Genomic DNA, 21,348 nt, shown 5'->3' with positions numbered 1-21,348 from the left:
TACATCAACTATTTTTTGTCTGTTGAACGGAAATAATCTTTTTATGGATTAACTTTCTGTTATGCTTGTGTTTATTTACAGCACCAATCTAAGCAAGTTAAAGGCAGCAGTATAACGTAGCGACTGAGCAGTATGTTCGGATACAGCTGAAGAAAGAAATGGTGGGCTTAATGGGAAAAATGTCATAAAAAAGAATGTATTTTTTAAATCAGATTTTTATGTTAACCATATATTATTTTAAGAATGTTTGGTGATGTTTTGTATTTTATTTTTTTCCTTCTTCAATTTTTCTATCTATATTTTATAAAAATCACAAAAGTTTTCAATTTTCCTACTGACAACTAAGCCTAAAACTAAGTCGAGAATTTCTGTTACGTAGAGATCATTTCCTAGTAAAGTCTTTCTTCTCATGAGAGACAGGCTTACAGTGGGAGTAGAGAGATAACACTGGATCCACCACCATTCACAGCAGAGCTCAGCCTCCCCATTGCTGCTGAATGACCTCTCAAAAGGTCACATAACATTTCCAATTTATGTGATTTGGAAAGGTTCAGTCTATTGTGATCTATGCTCACAGGTCCTGCTGTAAAGTATAGCTCTAAATGTTGTTAAAGTGGACCTGTGAACAAATCAATATAGCTGTGTTTTTAGTAAGTGCAGATTGGCTGGGGGGAGGGGAGGTAATCACCTTTTAAAAAGTGTGTTACTCAAACCACCCCCGTCCCCTCGATCCCGAGATATGGGGGGGGGGGGGATCTTCATCTGACGGTCTGAAAATCTGTCAGATGGGCGAGCACTTCATTACAACATGGGAAACGGGATATGAGGACAGGAGCAGCATTGTTGCTTTTCCTCTTTAAGAAGATTTAGGTAGGAAGACATGGCAACCCCATAACATGGTACGCTAATTGAGGATTAACACAATGGTTGAATTTTGTCAAATAAGGTACAGGGTCAACTTTAAAATCAGGGTAGAGAAATAATAAAAGACCCCAAGAACTAGTTAGACTACTTCAGGAATCAGATTGGCTCTAGACCTGTTTTAAAAGCAGATTTAGGACACTATTATGAAAGGATCTCTTTAATATGCAACAACAAATCTAATCTCTTGAACTTTGTGCTATTTATGTAAAGCAGGGTGGTGACAAATATATAAAGAAGAAAAAGGAGAGTGTCTAAAATCCAAAGTTGTGTTAGTAAGAGTCTTGGATACCAGATCAGCTTCTCCACTGGACTCCCCTACTAGTACTATACTGGCATGACTGTATGTGGTATAACAGTGAATCTTCAAACACAAAATAAAGTCATGTTAAAAATCTGGTCTGGCATTTGCAGGTAAGCCTGGGAAATTAGCAGTTTGTACCTGGTGTCTTATTTCATGGGGCAATTAGTGGTCGAATAGGCCGTTACTGCCCTGTACAATAAACCTGCCGACCCTGCTGACAAAAGAGTGAATGCTTGTTTGTCGGCTGATTTGCTTTGTATAAAAAGGTAAAATAAGAAAAAGGAATTATTGTTTGCCAGCCGGTGATGTAGTAACTTCCTGACTGCTCCTCTGCCTGTGACACTGTTCAGCACAAGGCAGCATGTTGTAAAACACACTTCATTCTTCCCTAAATGTCCCAAAAAAAAAAAAAAAAAAGACAGAGGCAAGATCCAGCCAAGGCTCCTGAGACAACAGATAATTGCTTTGGGAGGGAGGAGTCGGGAGCAGCTGAACCACCACTACAGTGAATACGAAAGGACTATACGAGTCGTATCAGGGGTGTTTCAAGCAAAAACATGCTGAATCCAGTATCAAGTTGTGATGACCCTATATCAGTAAGTTATACATCATGGGTGATATACCAAAATACCCCTTTAAGACAAGGCCTTAAAGGGGTACTCCACTGCCCAGCTGTCTGGCTGCGTTCTTAACATTTAGTTCCAAATGCTGTGCAGGCACTGTGGGGGTCGGCCACGTCCTCTCATGATGTCAGGCTACGCCCTCTCAATGCAAGTCTATGGGAGGGGGCGTGAAGTCAGCACATTGTAGCAGATGTATGGCTGAAATAATGCGGACATGTAAGACAATGTCTGTTTCAAACTGACTACAGCTACAAGAGGTTTAGTTATTCAAGGATACATACTGTTTTAACAAATTATTGATATGTCATAGTAAAACGTCAGACATTTTGATTGATGGGGACTAAAGTGTTGAGACTCCAGCCACACACTGAAACTAAGGGCCAGAAGCACTTAAAGGGGTTATCCACCATAAGGTGATTTTAGTATGTACCTGGCAGACAGTAATGGACATGCTTAGGAAGGATCTGCGCTTGTCTTGGGGCTAAATGGCATGTCATGAGATTACCATAATACTGTGGCTGTGAATTTGTATTTCCTGTTTGACTTATGTTTTTTGACTACAAATCCCACAATGCTATTTTCCTCCCTCTCACACATCAGCCACCCCACCCACTGAAACAAAAGACCTGCGATTTTCAATCAGGGTGCCTACAGCTGTTGTATTAGTTGCAGATTGATCTCTCTCCCACCAAGCGATCCCCCCACCCATTGAAGCAGACAGGCTCCCTGTCATCAGCTGACTAGTGAGGTCAGGTCTCAGCCGCACTGCAAGCTGGGAAAAATCCAAGACAACAGTCATTTTGTTTGCTGATAAAAATAAATAGTGGAGTGAAAATCACATAAGAATTGTGAGAAAACTGTCACACACAGGTACGGACACTATATTATGAACTACACTAACTTCCCAGCCCCTGTAGCTTAGTCAAATAAAAAAAAATCCTGGAATACCCCTTTAAAGGGGTACTGCAGTGGGAAAAAAAAAACAGTCAACTTGTCCTTCATGATGATCCACTTGTCCTGGTACACAAAATAATTTTAACAAAAATAGTCTGTAAACAAGGTCTTTATTTTTTTAGATTTTGCACTTTCGTTTTTTTCTCCTCATCCAATAATCGCCATATCCCTTATTTTTTCAGCTATTTTATCATGAGGGCTTGTTTTTTGTGGGACCAATTGTACTTTGTAATGACACCTTTCATTTTTCCATAACATATGCTCCTAAACAAAAAAAAAAGCAAAAAAAGTTGTCAGGTGAAATTGAAAAAATTAAATAAAAATGCAATTTTGCTAATTTGGGGGTTTTCTTTGTCAGTGGCAATCTAAAGGGTTAATAGTCAGCCGTGGCGACATCAATTAGCATCACTCAGCTGGGGTAAGCCGGGTATGGAATGGGCCTGATTCAGGAGCCTACTCCACACACCCTGAGCGCAGCCTTATTAATTAGAAGTCCGGCACTGCTTACCCAAAGAAGGGCTAAAAGCATGAAAAATGTACCTGCCCGGCATCGGGAACTGCATGTTCCAGGCTTCGGGCGACAGGATTTCCACATCCCTGGCTGTATGTTCCAGAGTTGAGTAGTTTTTTTTCTGTCTGACCACAGTGCTCTCTGCTGCCACCCCTGTTCATGCCAGGAACTGTCCGGAGCAGGACAGGTTTGCTATGGGGGATTTGTTCCTGCTCTGGACAGTTCCTGATATGGACAGAGGTGTCAGCAGAGAACACTGTGGTCAGACTGAAAAGATCAACTTAACTTCCTCTGTAGTATACAGCTGCTGATATGTATTGGAAGGATTAAGATTTTTTAATAAATTTACAAATTTGTTTAACTTTCTGGAACCAGTTGATTTGAAAAAAAAATTTCCACTGGAGTACCCCTTTAACTTATCGCTGTGTATGTTTCTACCAGGCTATACTAGGTTTTCTTTAAAGAGCAGAACAAGTGGTGTCTATATTTATACAAAGCCTATAAAAGGGAACTATAATTCTGTAAACTGAACAAATAAAGTATATGGGGAAATGTGGAACATCAAAATAACTTAGGAGGGCAATGGGGAAGAAGGACATGAATACGGAGTTTCACCTTCAGGAAACAGTCGCTCATTCCAAAGATTGCTGCTCCTAGAAATCTGGAGATATTAAAAGGGGTATTCCAGGATTTTTTTTATTTGATTATGCTACAGGGGCTGTAAAGTTAGTGTAGTTCATAATATAGTGTCTGTACCTGTGTGTGACGGTGGTCTCACAATTCTTCTGTGATTATCGCCCCAATATATTTTAACAGCATACAAAATTGCTCATGTCTCAGGATTTCCCAGGTTGCAATGTGTCAAGACCTGACATCACTAGTCAGTTGATCAGAGGGAGCCTATCCTGCTTCAATTTTGCAACAGCTGTAGTCCCCCTGGTTGAAAAACCACTGTGTTTCAATGGGTGTAGTGGCTGATGTGTGGGAAGAAGGAAAATGACCTCAAACTTTCAAACATGGAACTATGGGATTTGTAGTTTAGAGAATGAAATCCAACATGAAATACCCAGTTCTGGCAGGTAAGTACTAAAATCACCTTATGGTGGATAACCCCTTTAATGTTCAGTAACAGCAAAAGAGACTTTTAGGGTGCATTGAGACGCTATTACTAGCAGCGGGTTTCACGCTGCGGGACACTTGCTGCGAGTTACGCTATCATTTGAATGGGTCCACAGAAAGTCCACAATACAGTAGTCAGATTTGCGGACTGTCCTCGGACCCATTTAAATCAATGGTAGCGTAACTCACAGCGTGAAACCAGCTGCTAGTAATAGCGTCTCAACGCACCCTAAAAGTCTCTTTTGCTTTTACTGAACATTAAAGGGGTTATCCACCATAAGGTGATTTTAGTACTTACCTGCCAGAACTGGGTATTTCATGTTGGATTTCAAAGCAGAGGACTGAGCCATAATATATAATTATATTCTAAAACACAATAACAGATGGAAAGCTTACAGTGGCAGTGACATACAAAGCTATGGGAGGGAAAAGTCAGCGCCGAAGAACATGCTCCAATTCTTTTCTCTCCTGTAACTTAGCCAATCTTGTGGTTTTGAGGAAGCTGTAAGAGAGGGGGCAGTGGTCTATATTATAGTTGTTTTATTTGGAAAACATAATACAAAGAAGAGTTGAGATGCAGAACACTACTGACACCCCAGCAGACACTAAGGGAATGCTAACTCAGCAATATGTGACAAACAGCTGTCCAGAAAGCAAAAGACAAAAAGGCTGTACAGAGGCTGCTCTACTGATTCTGTATGTTACATTATAGTAATCTATATACTGAGGGGGTCAAGTCCTGGGAAAAAAAAAAGTTCAGGAACTCACCCAAGATTTCCACTGAAGGGCTGGTCCAGCAGAACTCATGCTAATGGGAACAGTGTTCCTGCTGTGGAAAAAGTGCAGGAACTCAATTCCCACGCGTTCCTGCAGGACTTGAGCCCTGTATATACCCATTGCAGTCCGTCAGTGTCAATATACAGGGAGACTAAGAAAGGATGATGCTAAATTATAGAACACTATTATTGACATAGATATGCCCTATCCATCTAAGTTTTATCATACACAACAGAAGGGATTCCCATTAAAGATACAGCAGATGTTTAGGCAGTGCTCAAGTTCTGTCAAGACACGAGCCACAAAATCCTCCGATGTGGACGCCACTGTTTCTAAAATGGCTAAAGTGCCTGCCGATTTGAAACAGACTTGTCACTGAGATACCATATTGGCATGGAACGAAAAACTCTGGGTGGTTCCAAAGGTTTAGTCTGTTGGATAACAAACTAAACCTTTGGGACCACCCAGAGTTTTTCCCAGGCACTGAAAGTGTTCTTTTCAGATCATCGTTCTTCCTGCAGATCCTCTTGTTTTTCCAAGTATTAGGCTGGGTTCACATCACATCACGTTTTATGCAAAACGGGACCGAATACGGCTGAGGGAGCTAAAATCATGGCGCTCCCGGTAGACCACGGTTTTAGGTCCGGTGGGAAAACCGCATATGGGGCAAAAATGAGCCGACCGGAGTCAGCTTTTTACTACGGTCGGCTCACTGAAATACATTACATACGGGCCACATGCGGCAGGGACATGGGAGCGCCCAGTTTTAGCTCCCCCAGTCATATGCGGTCCCGTATTGCATTAAACGTGATGTGAACCCAGCCTTAGTCCTGCCACGCTGGATACCTCAGGCCTTTGTACCGTTGCAAAGTTAGTCCAAGCAGTTTTGATCGCCGATCGGGCTGATGTCCGGTATTAACCCTTTAGACGCCGCGATCAAAGTTTACCACAGCGTCTAAAACAGGAGAAAATCGTTGCCAGTTAGCATAGTGGGCTGTTTGGGACTGCAGCGGTGAAATTGCGGCGTCTCAAACAGTTGAGAGGACAGCGGGAGGCTTCTTAACTTGTCTCCCGCCATTCGAGCGTCACTCTGCTGCTCCGTGCCTGAGATCCAGGCTGGAGCAGCCGAGCACCGATACCACGGATCAATGCAATGCTATGGCTTTGTATAGATCAGTGTCTGCAATCAAGGTATTGCAAGTTATAGTCCCCTATGGAGCTATAACATTGCAAAAAAAAAAAAAAAGTGTAAAAAAAATTGTTAATAAATGTGATTTAACCCCTTCCCTAATAAAAGTTTGAATCCCCCCCCCTTTTCCTTATTTAAAAAAAATTGAAATAAAAATAAACATATGTGGTATCGCCGCATGCGTAAATGTCCGAACTACAAAAATATAATGTTAATTAAACCACACGGTCAATTGCGTACAAGTAAAGAAAAGTCCAAAGGCCCAAATTGTGTATTTTTGGTCACTTTGTATACCCTAAAAAAAAAAAAATATTTATAAAAGGCGATCAAAAAGTCCCATCAAAACAAAAATGGTACCGATAAAAACTTCCAATCATGGCGCAAAAAATGAGCCCTCATAAATCCCCATATATGGAAAAATTAAAAAGTTATAGGGGTCAGAAGATGACAATTTTACACATACTAATTTTGGTGCATGTAGATATAATTTTTTTAAAGTAGTAAAGTAAAATAAAACCTATATAAATTAGGTATCCTTGTAACCGTATGGACCTACAGAATAAATATATGGTGTAATTTTTACCGAAAAGTGTACTGTATAGAATTGGAAGCCCTTTTCAATTTTGCCCTACAAATATTTTTTTTCTGGTTTCGCCGTAAATTTTGTGGTGAAAAGATTGATGGCATTATGAAGTACAATTGGTGGCGCAAAAAATAAGCCCTCATATGGGTCTATCGTTGAAAAATTGAAGGTCTTATGATTTTTAGAAGATGATGAGGAAAAAACAAAAATGCTAAAACTGAAAAACCCTGCGTCCTTAAAGGGGTACTCCGGGGGAAAACTTTTTTATTTATTTATTTTTTTGTTAAATCAACTGGCGCCAGAAAGTTAAACAGATTTGCAAATTACTTCTATTAAAAACATCTTAATGCTTCCAGTACTTATCAGCTGCTGAATACTACAGAGGAAATTATTTTATTTTTGGAACACAGAGCTGTCTGCTCACATCTCTGTCCATTTTAGGAACTGTCCAGAGCAGCATATGTTTGCTATGGGGATTTTCTTTTACTCTGGGCAGTTCTTAAAATGGACAGAGATGTAAGCAGAGAGCACTGTGGTCATGATTTCAGCAGAGAGCACTGTGTTCTAAATAGAAAATAATTTCCCCTGTAGTATTCAGCAGCTAATAAGTACTGGAAGGATTAAGATTTTTAATAGACGTAATTTACAAATCTGTTTAACTTTCTGGCAAAAGTTGATTTTAAAAATATGTACATCCTGGTGGGTTAAGTACCGCCTCATAAGGACGTACATTTACGTTCTGCATCATTAAAGGGCCTATATTATTATTTTGTCTCTGTATTCTCAGAAAAAATATGGCTGTCTGTCCCCGTTTTTTTTTTATCCCTGTTTCGGTTCCGATCTTGCAGGCCGTATACGGATTAAAAATGTTTTTTGTTTTTTTTTTAAATCCCATTCACGTCAATGGGATTTTTTTACAATCCGTTTACATCCGTTTGTACCTGTCTGCCCTCATTTCGTTTTTTTTTTACAGCAGAAAAAACGGCACATGCAGCATTTTTTTCTTCCGTCAAAAAAACCCAGTAAATTTAACATTGAAGTCTATGGAAAACGGATGAGCCTTTAATGTCATCCGTTTGCATCTGTTTTTTCAATCCATTTTTTGATCCGTTTTTACTTCTGAGCATGCTCAGAACAAAAATTTAAAAAAAATGTTGAGATTTATTAACTGAAAAATAATGGATCCAAACTGATACAAACAGATAACATCCGTTTGCATCCGTTACGGACAGTTTTTTTTTGTCCGTTTTTATTTTTTTTAGGGGAGAAGAACGGGAAGGGTCTAGACGGCTGTGTGAAAGCAGCCTTACTGTCAATACCATGATAAAATCCTTTTCATAAAATGCTTTATTAAATAATGAAATATTAAAGATCATAGTGTTGATTGGACAATGCAGAACACTGCTTGCTGTCAATGAGTTACTATGTAGCGGTATACACGACTTCTGCAGTCATTGCAGTTTACAAGATGCAAAATAAAGTAAATAATGCTCATGAATTATATACTGTACCTTCCTTGTTTTAGTCTACACAGGAAACAAAGAAACAAGAATTCCAGAGATCCTGGGGATGAGCAAGGGACAGGAAGCAATGGATACGCGCCATTCATTTCCAGGAGGAACTAAACAAACCATGAAATCCAGCAGTGTATTACTGTACACTCTATAACACTGTCCACTCCAGGAGTCAAGTTGATATAATATGAACTAAATCAAAACACAAAGCCTACAGAGATGAATGCCGGCAGCAAATCTCCAGACACATTAACTACCTGGCTTCTAGGGTTTGTCCAGCCTTGTGATACATTTCTATAAACCCCCTCTCCATGTTTCCCAACGTATGTGCCTCCAGCTGGTACAAAACTACAACTCCCAGTTGTTGTTTTCATGGATGTGTCTTGCTGGCAGTTATAGTTTTGCAATAGCTGGAGGCACACTGGTTGGGAAACACTGCTCCATATGGACAAAAGAGGACATGCCCCTCCATAACTAAAGGGGTACACCTGTGGAGAACAACTTTTTATTATTATTATTATTATTATCATCTGGTACCAGAAAGTCAAAACAGACTTGTAAATTACTTCTATTTTAAAATCTTAATCCTCCCAGTACTTCTCAGCTGCTGTATAATACAGAGGAAGTTCTTTTCTTTTTGAAATTCTTTTCTGTCTGACCACAGTGGTCTCTGCTGACACCTCTGTCCATGTCAAGAACTGTCCAGAGCAGGAGCAAATGCTCATAGTAGACCTCATATGGGTATGTAGATGGGAAAATAAGAGTTACAGTACGGCTCTTAAAGGGGCACTGTCATTGTTAAAAACTTTTCATATATTGCAGGACTCATTATAATATGACATTTCACACTATACACCTGTTAAAAAAAAAAATAATTTTCACCTGAAATTCCAGCTCAAAATAGCCACCACTAGGGGTCGCCTGTCTTTTAGCGAGACAGACTAGTCTAGATTTTACAGCATACTGGATACCGGCCGTAAAGCATACCGGTATCCTGTATAGGAGATTTCTATTGTGTACGCAAAACTACAGATAATGGATGTGTGGACATGCTGGGAGCTGTAGTTTCAAAACAGCTGGAGGCAACACTGCTCTAACACAGTTATTTACAAACATTGCAGCTTCAGTTGTTACTAAACTACAACTCCCAGCATGCTGAAATAGTCAAAGCTTTCTCGGACTCCTGAATGACAAAGAAGTTGATCAGACATTCAGGAGTCTGTGAAAGTTGAATGACACACATAGTGACAGCTATGCTGATTAGCATCCAGCTTTACTAGGAGAAGATAAAACAGATAGAACATGTATTCATAAAAATGCTGTACTTTTATCTAAAAAATCCTTGCACTAATTTTATAAAGATCTATTCTTATATTTATACATTTTATCCTGTTATGAATTCACCATAATGTCTTCTGATTACTGCAGGCAAGCTCCAAGTATCTTCCTCTGACACATGACACAGCATAAAACCAGAGAGGAAAGGGTTACAGAGTAGAGAGTACTGATTGGCTGACTGCACAGGCTTGCTCCTGTGAGGGAGACAGACTGACACGCCCCCTCCAGCCTGCACAATGAAAAAGTAACTCACCAGCAGATAAATGCTTATATCTCTGGATATATAGGTCCGAGACTCCTAAAAATTATATGCACATGATCAGGATTGGGTCCTGAGTAACATATCACTTTTTTCTTTTTTTTTGCACTATGACAGGTATGCTTTAAAAAGTGGGAAAAAAAAAAAAAAAAAGTTAAAATTGGCTGTATCTACAAGGCCCAAACCTGCTGTTTTCTCATGGGGTTAAAGGGGTACTTGAGTGGAAAACATTTTTTTTTTTTTTTTTTTTTTTTTTTTTAAATCAACGGATGCCAGAAAGTTGAACAAATTTGCTCCTACTCTGGACAGTTCCTGACATGGACAAAGGTGTCAGCAGAGAGCACTGTGGTCAGACAGATTTTTCATAGAAGTAATTTACTGTTTAACTTTCTGGCACCAGTTGATTTAAAAAAATTTGTTTTCTACAGGAGTACCCCTTTAAGGACACTGGCTGAGTAATAGGCCATGGTCGTGAATTTCCATGCGGAATTTTATTCAATGGGATTCTGCTGCGCATGGCAGAATCTATGCACCAGATGCTTCTGGCCACAAAAATTCTGATTTCCATGTCCGCAGAAAGAATGAAACTGTCCAATCTTTCTGCAGATTTCGCACGGAATGCAGAGCCATTTATGAGATGGCGCATTCCCGTGTGGTCGTAGCACCTGCATGTTATGCTGTTGCCTGTAGTCCCCGGAATGCCCGAACAAAGATTTGTGAACATAGTCTAAGGGTATGTTTACATGTGGCAGATTCATTACACAGCTTTCTGGGACTGAAAAATCCATTTCATTTATCTGAATGGGGTTGTTTTGCTTCAGGCACATGGTTTTCTACATGCCAGTCTCAGAAGTTTCTGCAACAGTAAGGGTATGTTCACACTACGGAATTCCCCGCGGAATTCTGCGGTGTGAACTTAACATTAGTGTGAATGGGTCTCCGCGAGACCCGTTCACACTGCGGAATTTAAGCGGCGGACAATTCCGCCGCTGAAATTGTTCCGTGCAAAGAAAGAACATGTTCATTCTTTGGGCGGAAGTCCGCAAGTACTGCATAGCAGTCAATGGTGATGGCGCAGTGCCGTGCGGTCCTCCCGCCGCCTGCCAGGCTGATTCCGTTCATACACTGTAGTGTGAACATACCCTTATGCTGCATGTGAACATACTACTAGGGCTCGGCAAATCCCAGACACCAGGTCGCCATGGTGATTGAGAGTTTCTTCTTGGCATCTAGGTTTTCATCAGCCCCTTTAAATAATAGAACACTGCAGCTTCCAGACCCATCGCAAGGCAGCTCTTTTGGGAGAAAGGTGGGAGTGTTATGGCACCTCGGGCTGAGTGGAAGCTGTGTCCTCACACTGTGTTGCGGAGGGAGCAGAGGAGAACATCCAGTTGAGGCAGCCATCTTCCTAGGCCATTTTAGGTAAAGCAGTGGTCAGAGGTCTCAATGTGGTAGATTTATCAAAACCTGTGTAGAGGAAGAATGGCGCAGTTGCCCATAGCAACCATTCAGCTTGATTTCATTTTTCACAGGCCTCTTCAAAAATGAAAGAAGAGATCTGATTGGTTGCCATGGGCAACTGCCCCTCTCTTCCTTTACACAGGTTTTGATAAATCTCCCCCAATATGCCCATTGTTCCTAAGCAGGTTTTCTCCCTTCATGACCCATGACATACATTTACATCATGGGTCGGATGTAGTAGTACGACACACACCTGGGAGCCAGGCCTGCGCCATACCTGGAAGTAGGGCTGCACGATATGGGGAAAATGAGCCATTGCGATTATGGGCCTAAATATTGCGATTTCAATATGCGATGCGATATAAATTGTGAAATCCCCCCCATTTCACACCTATCCATCTATTTTATGCCCACTGCCCATTTCTATCTCCCCCTGTCACATTCCCCCCCCCATTGTCACATTTCACCCCCCCCCCCACGTCACATTCTTCCCCCCATCACATCCCCCCTGTCATATTCTCCCCCATATCACATTCTCTCCCCAGACCACAACCCCCCCTCCCCCATCACATTCTAGCCCCCGTCACATTCTCCCCCCAATGTCACATTCTCTTCCCCATATCACATCCCCCCCGTCATATTCTCCCCCATATCACATTCTCTCCCCAGGCCACAATCCCTCCCCCTCCCCCCCCCCCCCCCCCGGCACATTCTCTCACCCCGTCACAATCAACCCCCACCATCTTTTTTCCATGTCACATCCCCCCCTCCCCTGTCACATATCCCCCTATGTCACATTCCCATAGGGAAGTAAAGAAAAGGTTACCTCCTCAATAAAAAAAATCTATTCACTTCCCCGTTCTCAAATAAAAAAAATATTTAATATTGCCCCATATTGAATTGTTTAAACCATTAAATATTGACATTTATGATCCCACTGGGTCAACCGCGAAAGCACTGAAATAAAAAAAAAAAATTCCAATAGCCAAAATTGATCAAATCTGCCCTGGAAAGATATAAAAAGCTGTGAAAAAGTCATGAGGGAAAGAAATGCTACAGATTTGTGCTGGTAGCAGATAAGGTAAGTTCACATTGCCGTTCGTACCCGACCTGCTCTTCTTTTATTGAGCCGATCGGACCCTAAAACGAGTAGAGAAATGTTGACTGAATCTACCAATTTCAGTTAAACAGATAAAGTTTATGGGGGTCCGGATTCTCCCCACATGGCAAATGTTGGAGAGCGAAGGATCAAGCTGTTCACATGCATTCCCGCCCCCCCCCCCCCCCCAAAAAAAAAAATTAGTTTGGCTTACAGCTAGGGAGGTGTTTTCTAAACAGAGTACCTCACGCTGTTGCAAAACTACAACTCCCAGCATGTCCGGGCATGCTGGGAGTTGTAGTTTTGCAGCAGCATGAGGCACTGTTTGGAAAGCATTGAGCTAGGGTGTCTTGCCACCTTTACTATGGCATTTCTGCTTAAAGGGGTATTCCAGGCCAAAACATTTTTTTTATACATATCAACTGGCTCCGGAAAGTTAAAAAGATTTAAAAATTACTTCTATTAAAAAATCTTAATCCTTCCAATAGTTATTAGCTTCTGAAGTTTTCGGTCTAACTGCTCAATGATGATGTCACGTCCCGGGAGCTGTGCATGATGGGAGAATATCCCCATAGGAACTGCACAGCTCCCGGGACGTGAGTCATCAGAGAGCAGTTAGACAGAAAACAACAACTCAACTTCAGATGCTAATAACTATTGGAAGGATTAAGATTTTTTAATAGAAGTCATTTACAAATCTGTTCAACTTTCCGGAGCCAGTTGATATATAAAAAAAAAAAAGTTTTGGCCTGGAATACCCCTTTAATACCTGGAGTAAAAATAGAACTCCCCGGCACGGTCACACCTGTAAAGGGATGATACGCAGTGAGGAGTTTATCTCAATAGGGCGAGGTTACTAGGTGTGCACAAACTGGATAGACTATGCCTTCTATTTTTACAATAATTGTGATCTTTGCATAACCTTGCAGCTAAAAAATGCAAAGGAGTCACTGGCAGAACCTGGGCTTGGTTATAATTTGTCAGTACAAGGAGTACTAAACATTTCAGTGAGAATCCCTACCGTTCCCCTTTACCAAAAACAATGACGCCTGCTTCCAAAACATACCGTGACACTGGAGAGTCATTTCACTTTCAAGCCAAATAGATGACAGAGAATAAAAAACAGCAGGATCAGCGTATAAAAAGTATCAGCGTATATACATATGTAGATAGATATATAACTGGATGAGTATTTAACTCAGGGAGAGTTCACCACTCCTGGTGTGACGGAGCTTTCAAGGGCCACTAAGCACTCCGCAGGCATTCTGGGTAGGGGAATATGCAAATCAGCTCATTACATCACCTTTTCAGGCGATGTTCCCTGGTATCAGCTTAGCTCCAGTTATGGAATATAAAAAGCTAATCGGGATTAATGCCAAGCCAGAACTCTCTCTCTCTCTTTCTCCAGAAGGAAAGAGCACCCATCTGCAGACAGCTGTCTGCAGATGGGTGCTCTTTCCTTCTGGAGAGAGAGTTCTGGCTTGGCATTAATCCCGATTAGCTTTTTATATTCTGTAACATATTCCTATATATATATATATATATATATATATATATATATATATATATATATATACACATATATACACATATATATATACACATATACCGTATATACTCGAGTATAAGCCGACCCGAGTATAAGCCGAGACCCCTAATTTCAACCCAAAATCCCAGGAAAAGTTATTGACTCGAGTATAAGCCTAGGGTGGGAAATACCTCATCCCCCCCTGTCATCATCCAGACCCGTCATTAACATCCTCATCATCCCACACATCGCCCCTTCATCATCCCCTTGTCATCATCCCACACATCCCCTTATCATCCCACACATCCCCCCTTCATCATCCCCTTGTCATCATCCCACACATCCCCTTATCATCCCACACATCCCCCCTTCATCATCCCCTTGTCATCATCCCACACATCCCCTTATCATCCCACACATCCCCCCTTCATCATCCCCTTGTCATCATCCCACACATCCCCCCTTCATCATCCCCTTGTCATCATCCCACACATCCCCTTGTCATCATCCCACACATCCCCCCTTCATCATCCCCTTGTCATCATCCCACACATCCCCTTATCATCCCACACATCCCCCCTTCATCATCCCCTTGTCATCATCCCACACATCCCCCCTTCATCATCCCCTTGTCATCATCCCACACATCCCCTTATCCCACACATCCCCCCTTCATCATCCCCTTGTCATCATCCCACACATCCCCTTATCATCCCACACATCCCCCCTTCATCATCCCCTTGTCATCATCCCACACATCCCCCCTTCATCATCCCCTTGTCATCATCCCACACATCCCCTTATCCCACACATCCCCCCTTCATCATCCCCTTGTCATCATCCCACACATCCCCTTATCATCCCACACATCCCCCCTTCATCATCCCCTTGTAATCATCCCACACCCCCCCCCTTCATCATCCCACACACCCCCCTTCATCATCCTCTTCTCATCATTCGCCCTCAGTGGTCTTCAACCTGCGGACCTCCAGAGGTTTCAAAACTACAACTCCCAGCAAGCCCGGGCAGCCATCGGCTGTCCGGGCTTGCTGGGAGTTGTAGTTTTGAAACCTCCGGAGGTCCGCAGGTTGAAGACCACTGCGGCCTTCAACATGCGGACCTCCAGAGGTTTCAAAACTACAACTCCCAGCAAGCCCGGGCAGCCATCGGCTGTCCGGGCTTGCTGGGAGTTGTAGTTTTGAAACCTCCGGAGGTCCGCAGGTTGAAGACCACTGCGGCCTTCAACATCATCCAGCCCCCTCTCACCCCCTTTAGTTCTGAGTACTCACCTCCGCTCGGCGCTGGTCCGGTCCTGCAGGGCTGTCCGGAGAGGAGGTGGTCCGGTGAGGAGGTGGTCCGGGCTGCTATCTTCACCGGGGGCGCCTCTTCTCCGCGCTTCCGGCCCGGAATAGAGCCGTTGCCTAGACAACGACGCATCTGCGTCGTTGTTAAGGCAACGTGACAATTCTGAGGCCGGGCCCGAAGCGCTTAGAAGAGGCCTCCCCGGTGAAGATAGCAGCCCGGACCACCTCCTCACCGGACCACCTCCTCACCGGACAGCCCTGCAGGACCGGACCAGCGCCGAGCGGAGGTGAGTACTCAGAACTAAAGGGGGTGAGAGGGGGCTGGATGATGTTGAAGGCCGCAGTGGTCTTCAACCTGCGGACCTCCGGAGGTTTCAAAACTACAACTCCCAGCAAGCCCGGACAGCCGATGGCTGCCCTGGCTTGCTGGGAGTTGTAGTTTTGAAACCTCTGGAAGTCCGCAGGTTGAAGACCACTGCGGGTGGGGGAGTTCACTCGAGTATAAGCCGAGGGGGGTGTTTTCAGCACGAAAAATCGTGCTGAAAAACTCGGCTTATACTCGAGTATATACGGTAATATAGATGTATATACATATGTAGATATACAAGCTGCATATCTACAATTGATAGATGTATATACATATGTAGATATACAAGCTGCATATCTACAGTACTGGGAGCAGGTGACAATGAAGTAAGATAGTAACAAACAGTAAAAGCTAGGGCAGGGCTAGGCCGATATTACAAAGAATGCAGAAGAACCAATCCTGTATTAAAATGCACATCCCATTCAGGCCAATAACTTCCAAGTGAGCAATGAATATTAGTCATGCATATTGCACTTGATAAAAGTAAACTTAATTCACTGGGAGAGAAATGTGAATTAAGGGCAGGTAGTGCTCATGTCATCAAAAATAAAATAAAATATATAAAAACATTTTAAGGGGCACATGTCAAAACTTTTAAGCAGTCAGGAGACCAACAGAGATCGCTATATATAGAAGCCTGTGCAAAGAGTGTCTCCCACCTCCATCCACGTGGGGTCTAAACACCTAGCCCCACCAATAAAAAAAACTTTTGTAACACAATAAGGCTATAAAAAAAACATTAAGTAGATGTGCGCACCATAAAAGGGTTAATTATACACTAGTGCTAAGGCTTCTTTCACACTACAAAATTCTCTGTTTTTAAACATCCGTATGAAGTTCCGTCTGAAAACCAGCTGAAAACGGCAGTAACAAAATCCTATACGTCCGTTAGAAAATCCCATTATAGTCTATGGGATTTTCTAATTGCCGTTTGAACCCGTTATAGTCCATTATTGATAACGGACGTTATTTTGTGAAGGGAAAAATTGTTCATGAACTATTTCTCCCGTTACTATCTTCCGTCACAAAATAACGTCCGTTATCAATAACGGGTTCAAACGGCAATTAGAAAATCCCATAGACTATAATGGGATTTTCTAACGGACGTATAGGATTTTGTTACTGCCGTTTTCAGACGGAACTTCATACGGATGTTTAAAAACGGATGTTTGTAGTGTGAAAGAAGCCTAAATGGAAACCTGTCACACTGGCCATGCACTCCACACTACCACCTGCGTGGTATAGAGCTGGTGGAGCTGAGCAGATTGATATATAGCTTTTGTAAGGTATTTATTAGAATCCCTGCATATTCTATGCTTAAAGAGGTTGTTCAGCCAAAACTAACCTATCCCCTATCCACGACACGTTCTCTTCACTGAGAGCCGGGATCCCATTGCGGGGAGGGGGGGGTTGGGGTCCCAGGAGTCGGAGCGCCCACCATCAGCTACTTATTCCCTATCCTGTGGATAGGGGATAAGTTAGTTTCGGATGGACAACCCCTTTAAGAGTCCAGTGGGCAGTGTCAAACAGGAAAGCTGCCAATCACTCATTAGGACCACCCAGTGGACTCCTAAGCCCAGAGGAGATTTAAATCAGTAAGTTACAAGTTCTACTAAATCTTTAACAAAGCTAAGTATTAATCCACACCGGGCCTCCTTCTCCATAACATGCTGTGTGTAGACTGAATAGCATTTTCATGGCGACAGTGTCCCTTTAAATCTCATTTCCGCATCAATATAGACCAACCTACATAGCGTAAGGCTGGTCTATTGTGCACCTAGTTCAGGCAGAGGCAACCTTCCGCACTGCAGATGTTTTGGACTACATCTCCCATGATGCTCTTACAGCTAAAATACTTCCAAAGCATCATGGGAGATCTAGTCCAAAACATCTGCAGTACCGAAGGTTGCCTATGCCTGGCCTAGTTTATCAAAAGGCGGACGGCTCTTGGTAAATCCTGCGCACGGACTTCGTGATCTACAGTTTAGACTGTATTTAAACCTGCTTCAGCATGGTCTGACATTTCAGCGTACTTTCGCGCGATGCAACTTTTCGCCAAAAAGTCGCTATTGTTTAATTCAGCACCAATGCATTTTTCCATCTAAAATAGCCTAGAATGCATCATGTTCTAAAAATCCTCTAAAGAAAAAGTCACGAAAAAGTTGCACGTATTTAGACAGATTTTCTGTGCGACAGTTTTAGACGGGGAAAAAAACCTGTCTAAATCCTTTGATTAATACCCCCCCCCCCCCATCATCTTCCCTGTCTCCACTGGTACAGTCCACCAGCTACTCACTAATACAGCAGGGAAAGGTCATTATGTGCCACCTGCGGGCACAGCAACATCCAATAAACAACAAATTTGGGCAGCTTAATAGCAAAGGGGCACAAATGACTTATGAATAATAAAAAGCCTCATGTAAAATGACATACGGTATAACCACTTTACACCCTCCAAGCTACACAAAACCTATAGAAGTGCAGGATGCCCTCTTGTATATCATTATGCCTGCAACTTAAAAGGGTATGTTCACACTACGGAATTTCCCTCCACCCGTAGATATTCCGTGTCACAGATCCCATCTAAGCGACAGCCACTAAAATCCTTCAGCACTAGAACCACGCGGACCTACACCGTCACCACTGACTGCTATGCAATCTACATGCCACTCCACCAGAAGAATAAACGCGTTCACTCTTTGGGTGTGTGAAGTTCCACTGCAGAATTTTTCCCACCAATGATAGATTAGCGCCGCGGGATCTCCCAGCAGAACTCCCGATAGAAATTCAGCGTCAAGATTCCGTAGTGTGAACATACCCTGAGAGGTTTTTTATTATTATTTTTTGCACACTGAGTTCTTTACCCCTAGAAGCATGCTGGGTTCACACCACGTTTTTTGCCATACTGTTTTCAATAAGTTTTTCTAAATAAAACCATATGGCCAAAAAAATAAATAAAATGTATGGGAACGTATTGGAAAAAGTAAACCGTATGCGTTTTTAAACTGTATACTATTTTTAAAAGCGCATACGGTTCTGTCCGTTTTTAATAATTTTATGTCTGATACTTGTCTTTGTTTGTACCCCATAATTGTAAGCGCTGCGGAATCGGTAGGCGGTATATAAATTAAATAAATAATATAAATAAATAATTTAAAAAAAATGTAAAAAAATACATTTTTGAAAATTTTATTTAAAATAAATTAAAAAATGTTATATGTTAAAATTTAGGATGCAAATGTGCAAAGTAAAAACCGTTTACGGTTTCCGTATGGCACCGTATACATGTGCATTTCCCATTGACGTCCATGTTAAAAAAAAAATATATATATATATATATATATATATATATATATATATATATATATATGCGGTTGCAATACGGTTTTTAACCCGGACACAAAACCGTAGTCAACCACGGTTTTGAGTACGGGAAAAAAAACGTATTGCAAGCAAACTGTACGCAACCGGATGCATCCGTTTTTCAATTGTTCGTCTATGTATACGTTTTCCATTGTTCGTCTATGTATTCGTTTTCCATTATTCGTCTATGTATACGTTTTCCATTGTTCGTCTATGTATACGTTTTCCATTGTTCGTCTATGTATACGTTTTCAATACGGTTTCATACGTTTTCTATAATGAAAACGTACACGGGATCCGTACTTGAAAAACGTGGTGTGAACCCTTACTTGTAGACACTTAGCTTCAGAAATACCACGTTTGCCCATATGGACTCCACACAAAATTGCACTGGGAGTACATGACGTCCTGGAAAATCTGTATTTGTTGTATTTATTGAAAATGTGTCCCTTGTTTGTACTATATGATGAAATTTAACCCCCTCAGTGAAGGCTTCGTTTACGTGTCAGAACTTAAAAGTCTTTAAAAACACAATACAAAACAGTGGGACCTACTATGGTGTAGAGATGTGTACAATAAACCCCACCAAAATATTATGTTCCAAATCGGTACAATAGAAAACAAAGTATATAGAAGCAAATAAATAGTTCTTTTTAGGATGGAATAAAGGCTTTAAATGTAGGCCCATACTGTTCTATGATGGATCCCCGGTGAGATTAGAAACTATACGTGAGAAGTTGTCACAATGTATAGGACCGTCACCAGCTTCTTGGGGTGGGGACGATGACTATGGGCTGTTAATTAGTATACAAGTGGAGAAGAATGACATCGGCTGTCACTTGTACTCTGATACCTCTAGTCAATCATTGATGTCCCCACAATTCGGATTGTTAAGTATCATCAGCCATAGGCGAGCCAAGAACTGATCTTATATGTCCCACAGCGTATATAGATCAGTGTTTCCCAAGCAGGGTGCCTCCAGCTGTTGCAAAACTGCAACTCCCAGCATGCCCAGACAGCCGAAGGCTGTCCGGGCATGCTGGGAGTTGCAGTTTTGCAACAGCTGGAGGCACCCTGCTTGGGAAACACTGATCTAGGGTGACATGACTAGAGAGATCAATCACAATCTGTCGACAATGTCCCTATTAAACCCAAATATTAAAGCTTGGTTGTTTTTATTATGTTCTGAAGTTTGATGGACCTGTAGGCAAATGCCTAGCACTCATCTGATCTATGAGGGCATCTATAAGGGCACAGAAGTGGCACTCAGCAGTGGTAGATCATGTAAACCTCAGTGTTCCCCAACCTGTGGCTCTTAAAACTATAACTTCAATCATGGCCTGACAGTAGAAGGCCACAGGTAGGTAACATTACTATTACTATAATACTGAAAGAGTTAAATGACAGTGCCAGGGGAGCACAGTTTGCCCATCTCTGCAGCACTCAACAGGTGGCACTTTCCTAAGTTTCTCCCTGGCAGTGGGGGACGGCTCAGAGGGCACTGCCAGCACTGATGTCATGGCGCTAGGAGAGATCCCAGCAGATCCCATAGGGAAGGAAGAGGGATCCAGGAAGAGAGGTCCAGGCAGGATCACAGTGGGAGGAGAAAGAGCCGGGAGTGGGGAGGGGGTGCCCCGGCCATGGAGGAGAAGACACAGTCAACAGTCCAGTCACCCAAGTCTCTCATCCCGGTACTCACCTCACTCGGCTCTGCTACACGGACACCAGGCCGGGCGCACAGGTACACAGAGCCGCCCCGCTTACACTCTGACCCCCGGAGCACTGCACAGCCTCTGCGCCCTGTACCGGAGAACTGCCACGGTGACGTCACCGGCCCGCCTCCTCCATGGCCGGGCTCAGGGCGGGGCACGGGGCTGACAGCGGCTCACCTGCGGGCGGTCACACTGTCACCCGCATAAATGTGTCAGGGAAAGCTGGGTCACAGCTGAGGGGGAGTAGTTACCCGTATAGCCGTGTCTGGGAAAGCTGGGTCACAGCTGAGAGGGAGTTGTCACCCACATAGCTGTGTCTGGGAAAGCTAAAGTCACAGCTGAGTTTGAGGAGTCACCCACTTAAATGTGTCTAGGAAAGCTGGGTCACGCTGAGGGGGAGTAGCCACTCACATAGCTGTGTC

The 21,348-nt window shown here is 42.6% G+C and overlaps 1 protein-coding gene and 1 long non-coding RNA gene across 5 annotated transcripts in view; one reads left to right on the top strand and one right to left on the bottom strand.

Moving 5' to 3' along the window:
- Positions 1-8,624, top strand: part of LOC130362037 (uncharacterized) — a 38,391-nt gene extending 29,767 nt beyond the window's left edge. Inside the window, exons 2-3 of one of the 2 annotated variants that reach the window (XR_008891254.1) lie at positions 82-161; positions 8,507-8,624. This is a non-coding gene — a long non-coding RNA (uncharacterized LOC130362037). Of the gene's footprint in view, positions 1-81; positions 162-1,137; positions 1,223-8,506 lie in introns of those variants that run through there. The other variant, XR_008891255.1, reaches the window with a different exon arrangement.
- MYO6 (myosin VI) overlaps positions 1-21,051 on the bottom strand; it is a 261,541-nt gene extending 240,490 nt beyond the window's left edge. For all 3 annotated transcript variants that reach the window (XR_008891253.1, XM_056565911.1, XM_056565913.1), the window contains exon 1: positions 20,914-21,051. The gene's annotated coding sequence lies outside the window, so the exon portion shown is untranslated. The remainder of the gene's footprint in view (positions 1-20,913) is intronic.
- Positions 21,052-21,348: the final 297 nt, after the last annotated feature.

Source organism: Hyla sarda, chromosome 3 (assembly GCF_029499605.1).
Source record: "Hyla sarda isolate aHylSar1 chromosome 3, aHylSar1.hap1, whole genome shotgun sequence".
Classification (NCBI taxonomy): Eukaryota; Metazoa; Chordata; class Amphibia; order Anura; family Hylidae; genus Hyla; species Hyla sarda.
The sequence above is the reverse complement of the archived record's forward strand: the minus strand, read 5'-3'. Positions and strand labels throughout refer to the sequence as shown.